Genomic DNA, 6000 nt, shown 5'->3' on the forward strand with positions numbered 1-6000 from the left:
ATTTGTAGAGGTTCCCAACGAAAATAAGGTTATCCATTCATTCCTAAACAACGGGATTACACACACATTTACACACACTCATATACACATTCAGGGAGAGCTCATTCTCAAGCAGCCCCGACTGTACATACAGTATGTATATACACACAAACAACACAAACATATATAGGGATAGATAGATAGATAGATAGATAGATAGATAGATAGATAGATAGATAGATAGATAGATAGATAGATAGATAGATAGATAGATATACATATAACACATAACTAAATGTTTTTGATTCCATTCTGCAGTAAGACACAAGGTGTTGCATTAGCAGTTTCCTTTCTGTCCGATGAGCTTGTGTATAAATGCAGAATGCGGCCAACACATTAAAACTAAGGACATATTTAATATGCAAACCTTTATAATGTATAAAAAACATAGCAGGTCACTGTGCACCACTGAATTAGATATACTATTGTATCTTGACAGTCTTCAACCCATTTTGGTTTACTCTATTTTAATTAGCTGTACTTTTACCATTAAAAAAAAATACATTATTTATTTTTATTAAAACCCCTTGACTTTGAAAGTTGTAATTGTGTTTTGCACTGTCTGTATTAGATACAAGAATACAGTTTATTCCTCACATAGGGTTTTTGCATTTAAAGGAAACCTGTCATCAGAAATATCTAGGGTGCCATTGCTATCCTTTTGCTGAAAATGCTAGTGTTCTGGCTTTATTGTTTAGGCAATGGCTTTATTACATTTTAATCACTGCAACAAAACATTTTGGACTACTATGATGCTTAATATTGTTTATATGCATGTTGTCCTGCAGTAGTACTGGTCTACCACTATCTTTGTCAGAAGAACATGTGATGCCTATGTTATGTTGTGCTCATCTTGCCCATTCTCTTGGTATTCTCTGTGTATCCCACCATTCCCGACCACTGCCACTCTACCTGTGCTATCACTGGTGACACCAGCATCACTTCTGTGACAATAGACCCAGTCCTATACCACATCCCTTGTACATTCTTATTCAGTTGTGGTCCATGTTTAGAAGGGTCAAGGTGACCTTTACTTGTATTTACTCTGTAGTAAGTTGATTTAAAAAAATGATCTTTTGGGGTAAAAAAAAGGCAAGCTTGATTAGGTTTTATACATTATTTGCTTTTCCCTTAAATCAAGTGGGGCTTTTAGAGGTTAAACAATATTTTAAGGTTTTACAACTTAAAGAGGAACTTTACCCAAATGTTTCAAATGACAACAAAGACACCTTTAAAAATGTTCAGAAATGGCACCATTGATCATTGCCGGCTTTTTATTCTTTGCATATCTTTTTTCTTTCCCCCCCCCCCCCCTTTTACGGGTTACTAAATCTCCCTTTACTTTCTGGAAAAAATAAGTCAAGGCAACTGTACTTGCAGCATTTTGCTTGAAGACATTTCGCTGGTCATCCGACTAGCTTTCTCAATTCCGAATGACTTGTACAAAAATTATCTGGGGATTAAATATGGTGAATGTTGCTCCAATCAACATAATCTGTTAAACATACCCAGCATGGAGTCAGACACCTCACGGAGGTAAGGTGTTGATTGCATTATGTATCACAGATTATGTTGCTGGTTATGTTTAATAGTTTTGTTGATTGGAGCAACATTCACCATATTTATTTCCCAGATAATTTTTGTACGAGTCATTCGGAAAAGCTAGTTGGATGACCAGTGAAACGTCCAGTTGCCTTGATTTATTTTTTACAGATATACCATGACCTGGATGAATGAGAACCCTCACATAAATTTTATTCCTGGAACTCATATGACTAGGACATGTGACCATGCACATCATCTCAGGGGAGGAAAATGCCTTTCCCTGAGATCTTGTGAGATTACAGATAAGATTTCCCATTTGATTTTTAGTAAAAGGGGGTAAAGGTCTGCTATAACTGTAGTAACTGCATTCTATGATAGGAAGAGGGCGCGAATACCAAATGACAGCTGGGATAATGTACACACTAGGCCGGAATAAGGATTGTGTGCGGGTGTGTATGGGGGGTCAAAACTATTGAGGTTGGATTTCAGTTATGTGACACCCAAGTTAGACTAGACACAAAATGCGCAGCTCACCCCAGTCATGCGTCCTTGTAATCCACATTCAGTGGTCGGATAACTCTCTTCCATAGTGGATACCGTAGAAACAGCACAGGATGCTCTTCCAAAAAGGTGTTGATGCGGTTCTGCCTTCGCCTCAAAACTATCAGGGTTATTCACAAAAGTGAAGGGTTTGGAGAGGTGAACAATCTAGGACAACATAGCTGATTAGGAAAAAATTCTCCAATTCAGCTCACTTTCCAGTTCAGCGATGTTGTCCTAGATTGTTCTCTTCTCCTGCCTTCCCCAAACTCTTCACCCTTTTGTGAATAGCCCTGAATGACTAAGGCAGAGGAATGCCAAAATGCGTCAGAGGTTGTCCTTTGTACAGAGGCATGTGGAATAAAATTTGATTCTTTTTGGAAGAGTATCCTGTATCGGTTTTGCAGTTTCATGTTAAACAACATTTTCAGGATTTTTTTATTAACCTTTGCAGTGAAGCTACCCCCACACTGGAAGAATTAAGTGTTCGTTTGTAACTAGGTGCTAAAATAACTAGGGATGCACTGAAAGTTTGGCCGCCGAAACACGTCATTCGAAAATGGCACTTTGGGAAAAATGCCGAAAGTACCATCCTTCTTGCTGGGCACTGCTCTATGTCCCCTCTGACACCTCGCAGTGCCCAGCGGGGAGGAGAGAAACTGTCAGGAGCCCAAGTGGGGCGGGGAGGAGAGTGGTATCATTGTTGTTGTCATAGGAGGCTCAGCTCTTCTCCCGCACCGCCCCGCTCAGCCTTCTGTGACAGAGAGTAAGGATGGAGAGTGGGTACAAGCACACAGCCATCAGCTGATTGGTCACTATTTTCAAATAATTGAGGACATAGTATATTTACTGTGTCCCCAATTATGAATGAATGGGAAGTGATCTACATCACCTCCTGTTCATTCATGATTGTGGACATAGTAACCATACTATCTCCACAAGTTATGAATGAACAGGAGCATGCAGTATAGAGGCTTCCTGTTCATTCATAACCGCTACTGCAGAAAAAGAGATTGAGGACTCTGTGTCCTCAATCTCTTTTTCTATTTTAAAAGGGAAATATCAGGGGTCTTTTTAGATCCCTGATATTTCCACAGAGCCCCCGACAGTAAAGTTAAAAAATAAAAATATTTAATAAAAAAATAATAATAAACAAGTAAAAATAAAATATAAAAAAATACGTTTAGAAAAAAATAAATAAAACTAAATTATTTTCATTTTCTTTTAAAAGGTTAGAAAAAAAATTATTTTCGGTTTTGGCCTGACATTTTTTTAATTTCGTTTTATTTATTTTAGTTTCGGTTTGAAACATTTCGATGAACCTCTAAAAATAACAAATATATACTCACCCAAAACTCTGAGCCGACCAGCTGTCACAGGGCTCTCTCCAGCCTGTCCCCTCCTCCACAGCACTTTGGAAATTTCCTCAGTGTCCTCAAATGTATGCGCAGTGTATAGACGTTGATGATTTACTGGACCCTAGACTGCTGCAGGGGAGGAGGAGATACATTCCAGGGACAGGTCTAAGAAGAAGCTAGCTGGGAACTTTGGGTGAGTCTCTTAATCCGATCTTTTTCTTCTTTCCTGTCCTTTTCAGCCTTCTCTCAAGCGCTGCAGCGGGTCTCCGATCCAGCGCTGACTCCTCTGTGCATGCTGGCACTTCCTATCCCACGGTGTCTGCATGTGGGTGTACGCCGTCCATAGACTTATCTTGTGCCTCTCTTCGTCTCCTGGTCGAAAATCTTTCGACCAGGGCAGCCCCAAGATCCTTTGTGGCTGCCCGAGATTTTTTAGATATTCGGACCCCCGACCCCCGACCTCCATCCATCTCCCAGTCCTCTTCTGCCAGTGGGCAGCAGGACCCCCCAGTTAGTAGCCCTGGGTCGGCCGCTCCGGCTGCACTGCCGGTAATTCCGCTCTGGGTCTGTCCATGGCTGTGCCTGTTCTGGAAAGGAGGAGGAGGAGATAAAGAACCGGACAGGCACTGCCATGGACAGCTATCTGCAGGTCCCCAGCAGGCTACCGACATCCCCACAAGTGTGGGAACTCAGCAGCTGCTGCGACTTAAAAATGTAAAGGGCTGATATTGGCCTTAAGAATCAGGGCATTTTCACAAGTACAAATACTTGTGAAAGTGCCTGGTATTGGCCACGATACTAGTATCGGTATCGGGTAGGGTTGCACAGATACCAAGTACAGTACGAGTACATGTACCGATACTTTTGAGCTCCAAGACTAGACTAGAGAAAAATTCGAAAATTAGGAGGCAGCTGTCATTTGTAGGGAGCAGACGGAGCTCCTGGGATTTGTACATCTCTGTTTTAATGTACGATTTTGTTTTTATAAATATAAACAGAGGGATGCACAGATACCAGTTTTGCGAGTACTGGTACTTGCCGAGTACTTACAAGTACAAGTACTGATACATTTTTGTTTGTTGTCATGTGACACTTTTTCTAAAACAATACACTGCAATAAACTACATTACCCAAAATTTCCCTAATGATTTCAGGACAGTGGTGGAGCACCAGAGCCAGGTACCAGCTGCAACCCTGCAACCCTGGTAGTTCTCATGAAAATGCCAAGTACCTTTTCTGTTATTGCTGTTACATTTACCAGGCAGTTGTTTTTGCTGTGACTTACAATATTACATACTTGCTATTCTAAATTTTTTGAGAGGATTTCACATTTATATTTGTTGATATCTGTATTGCCGGCATACAGAGTCCCTGCTGAGTTAATGGAAAAGCCACATCAGTCGAAGCCAGGCATGTCAAAGTTAAATGAAATGGTGCAGAATTTAAGTTGGATAAGTCACGAGCTGTAGCTCGCGGTATACTGAGCTTATGGTAACGGGGGGGACGCTAGTTTGTGTCCTCCCGTTACCCTAAGGAGAACTATGGGGAAAAACACTGACCCCATAGTTCTCCTTTAAGATCCCATTCACACTCAGCTACATCAGAAAAAGCTTTTTAAGCGCTGATTTGAGCTGAGCGACTTTGAGAGACATTGAGCTACAGTGCATATTGTTGCTCTACGTAGTGCTACTTTTGGCATGGACTTTGTAGCGGCTACATTGGGCTGTATCAAAGGTCTTGATGTTGTGACGACATGGTGATCAGTTTATAAGTTAAATGTGTATTGGTGTTGAGTTATGTTTGAGTGCGTTATGCTGTGTGACCTGGTTATGGAAAGACTATCAGCACCATCCCTCGTTATCTCCCATTGTTCTCTGAGGGAGCTCAGAACAATGACATTCTGGCCAGGCTCCTGCTATGGCTGTCTGGAGCTCGTTAGCAGGTGGACACCTGTGGTGTTATGAAGACAGAATGTCCAGGGAGGGGACGGGGGATGTGATGGGATTATATTCTGATCTGATCACTTTCTGTATAAAAGTTTGTGCAGTTGTTCAATAAAGCAGAGTTTGTTTCACCTACACTGAGCCTTGGCTAGTGACTGGGGAAACTGGGAGCTAAGGATCTTCAGGTTCCAATATCTCCTCAGCAAGGAAGAAGACAGCGGCGGACATACTCATCCTGAGTACGGGGGTCCGTCACATTGGTGGCAAGCGGTGGGATGCTTCCTTGCCTAAGGAGACCTTTCAAACCACCACCAGGACCAAGTTTGCTGCTGACATAGGAGAAGAGCCACAGTTGCCTACGGCCATGGAAGCGCTGGCCCAGCTCGACAATCCTGGTTCTGCCCAGGATATGCTGGGAAGGAGAGATGCTTTACGCCGTGAGATCTGGAGGGAGACTCTTCAACTGCAGCAGCACTATTGTGGCAAGGTCCTCCCTACATCTAAGGAACGATACTGGCTGCAACGGGACTTGCGTGTGCCTTTCCTGGGAGAGCAGCCCCGGGAGGAATGGCTGT

The sequence above is a fragment of the Nanorana parkeri genome, unplaced genomic scaffold (assembly GCF_000935625.1).
Source record: "Nanorana parkeri isolate BGI_ZX_2015 unplaced genomic scaffold, ASM93562v1 scaffold1214, whole genome shotgun sequence".
NCBI classification, from domain to species: domain Eukaryota; kingdom Metazoa; phylum Chordata; class Amphibia; order Anura; family Dicroglossidae; genus Nanorana; species Nanorana parkeri.